The sequence below is a fragment of the Chiloscyllium plagiosum genome, chromosome 17 (assembly GCF_004010195.1).
Source record: "Chiloscyllium plagiosum isolate BGI_BamShark_2017 chromosome 17, ASM401019v2, whole genome shotgun sequence".
Lineage (NCBI taxonomy): Eukaryota > Metazoa > Chordata > Chondrichthyes > Orectolobiformes > Hemiscylliidae > Chiloscyllium > Chiloscyllium plagiosum.
In genome coordinates, this window is record NC_057726.1 from 3985428 (window position 1) to 3988538 (window position 3111).

A 3111-nucleotide genomic window follows, 5' to 3' on the forward strand; every position below is an offset into this window, starting at 1 on the left:
CCCTTCTCTCTGACCTATTGCCTCCATCCCCACCCCCATTCACCTATTGTACTCTTTGCTATCTTCTCCCAGCCACACCTCCACCACTAACCACACCTCCCCCCCCACCCCCCATTTATCTCTCCACCCTGGAAGCTCCCTGCCTCTATTCATGATGAAAGGCTTTTGTCTGAAACGTCGATCTTCCTGCTCTTTGGATGCTGCCTGACCTGCTGTGCTTTTCCAGTAACACTCTAACCTAAACTCTGGTTTCCAGCATCTGCAGTCCTCAGTTTTGCCCATTCTTGACTCAGTTGAATGGTTTTCCCCAAACCCATTATTTTTTCAGATTAGTGACCAGGAGTTGAAATTAAATGAGAAAGAACCTGCAACCATGTTTTACTGTCTCTCTACAGCTATTCAGGTTTGAATCCTCAGCAGACACTGGAGAATAATTGTCAACTCTTAGAGACTCCCAGCTCCATGGAGGGTTGTCTATCTGACCCATGGGTAGGCCCAGAGCTGAGGCTGGGCTGGAGCTGGGCCCAGAGCAGAGTCTAGGCTCTGAGCAGAGCCTGATATTGAAATTCTGCCTGTATTAGGCCTCAGGCTTCTTTGGTCCATTTGCAATCGATGATTGTTGTCAATCCCACGGCCAGTCCCCATGTGGGAGTTTTCTTATTGAAATGGATCATAGCATAGGATGTGGTCACCATTGGCTGGCCCACTTTTACTGTCTGTCCCTAATTGCAATGATGAAGCTTGTGGTTAGCTACTTTCTTAACCATTTGAGCAAGGAACAGGAGGGGGCCACTCAGCCCTTCTTGCCTGCTCTGCTAGTCAATACGATCATGATTGATCCAATTTTAACCTCAATCTACATTCCTGCATATCTCCAGTAATCTTTCATCCCCTAAGTCATCAAAAATCTATCTCCCCCTCCCTTCAAAACATTGTAATTCCCTTCCTTAAAGGCAGTAGATGCAGAATCTTTCAAAGACTCACAACCCTCTGAGAGAAAATGTTTCCTCATCACTGTTTTAAATAGGTGATCCTTACTTCTAACCCTTACAGTCCATTAGGTGTGATCAGTATTAGGGAGGGAATTCCAGGATTCTGATCCAGTGACACTGAAGTAATGGCGATATATTTCCAAGTCAAGATGGTGAGTAGCTTGGAGGAGAACTTGCAGGGGGTGGTGTTCCCATGTATCTGCTGCCCTTGTCCTTCTAGATGGAAATGGTCGTGGGTTTAGAAAGTGCTGAGGATCCTTGGTGAATTTCTGCAGTGCATCTTGTAGATAGTACACACTGCTGCTGCTGAGCATTGATGGAAGTGCAGTGGGTATTTGTGGATGTGGTGCCAATCATGCGGGCGGCTTTGTCCTGGATGGTGTCAAGCTTCTCGGGTGTTGTTGGAGCTGCACCCACCCAGGCAGGTGGGGAGGATTCCATCATACTCCTGACTTGTGCCTTGTAGGTGGTGGACAGGACTTGGGGAGTCAGGAGGTGAGTTACTTGCTGTGGTAGTCCTAGGCTCTGACCTGCTCTTGTAGTCACTATGTTTATGTTATGAATTCAGTTGAGCTTTTAGTCAATTTTTTAAATCGGAAAAATACACTTTACGTATGTACATAAAGATTTTAATTATGTACATATGTAGTCACTAGTTCTGTTCAGTGCAGTCTTTGTACATAGAGAGCAAACAAACATTGGAATTTGACTTTCTTTACAGTTGCAATAAACTCAAATGCATTTCTTTCTTGTTCAAGGCTATATTGACATTTATTTGAGACACCGGGGGTCTGTTTAGTTATTGGACCTTCCCATTTCCCTTCAGCAGGAAGAGCTCTGATGGTGGTCTTTCCCCATTATGCCTCGGCTGCGGCTGCCCTGAACTTTAGTGTGTCCTTCAGCACGTAGCTCTGACCTTGGAGTGTGTCAGTCTGTAACACTGGGTCAGGGTCAACTCCTTGCTCTGTAATACCAACAAGTTTCGGGCAGACCAAAGAGCGTCTTTCACTGAGCTGATGGTCCTCCCGGTGCAGTCGATGTTTGGCTCGGTGCGTCCCGGGGAACAGACGGTAGAGCAGAGTCCCGCGTCACGGAGCTGCTCAGGACAAACCTCAACACAACCTACTGCATCTTCCCCCAGGCTTCCTTTACAAAGGCACATTCCCAGGAGGAGATGTGTGATAGTCTCCACCCCCCAGAGCCACTTTGAGGGTAGCGTGCGATGGTGCAGGGAGTGCAGTGTACACAAAGGGTCTCCCAGGTAGTGCCTTTCTCACCACCTGCCGAATGATGTCTTGGTGCTTGTTAGAAAGTTCTGGTGATGAGGCGTCTCTGCCAAATGACTTTGACAGTCTGCTCAGGGAACAACCCATCAGCATCCACCCTCTCCTATTCCCACAGGGTCTTGACAATCTACATGCTGACCACTTGCTGATAGGCTTGTGGTCAAAGGCGCTTCTCTTTATGAATTTCTCTGTGCAGGACAGGTGATGTGGAACAGTCCAACTACTTGGGGCAATGGCAATGGCAGACAGAGTATAATGTGGGAAAGTGTGGGTTATGTACTTTGATGGGAAGAATTGAGGCATTGACTGTTTTCCAAATGGAAAAGGCTTCAGAAATCTGAAGCACTAGTTCAGGATGCTTTTCAGGTTAACGTGGTTCAGTCGACAGTTAGGAAGGCAAATATAATGGCAGCATTTATTTCAAGACAGCGAAAATACAAGAGCAGAGATGTATTGCTGAGACTGTACAAGGCTCTGGTCAGATACATTTGGAATACTGAAAGTAGTTTTGGGCTCCTCTGCAAAGGAAGGATGTGCTGGGGATCCAGAAGAGGTTTACAAGAATAATCTTGGGGATGAAGGGCTTGTCATACGAAGAGCAGTTGAGGACTCTGGGTCTGTACGCAATGGAGCTTTGAAGGATGAGGTAGGATCTCAGTGTTCTGTAAGATTTAATGAGAAGCCTGGATAGAGTAGACATGGAGAAGAGACTTCCACTATCAGGAGAGCCTGGGACCTGAGGGCACAGCTTCAGGGTGAAGGTACAACCCTTTTGAACTGAGACGAGGAGAAATTTCTTCACCCAGAGGGTGGGGAATCTGTGGAACTCATTG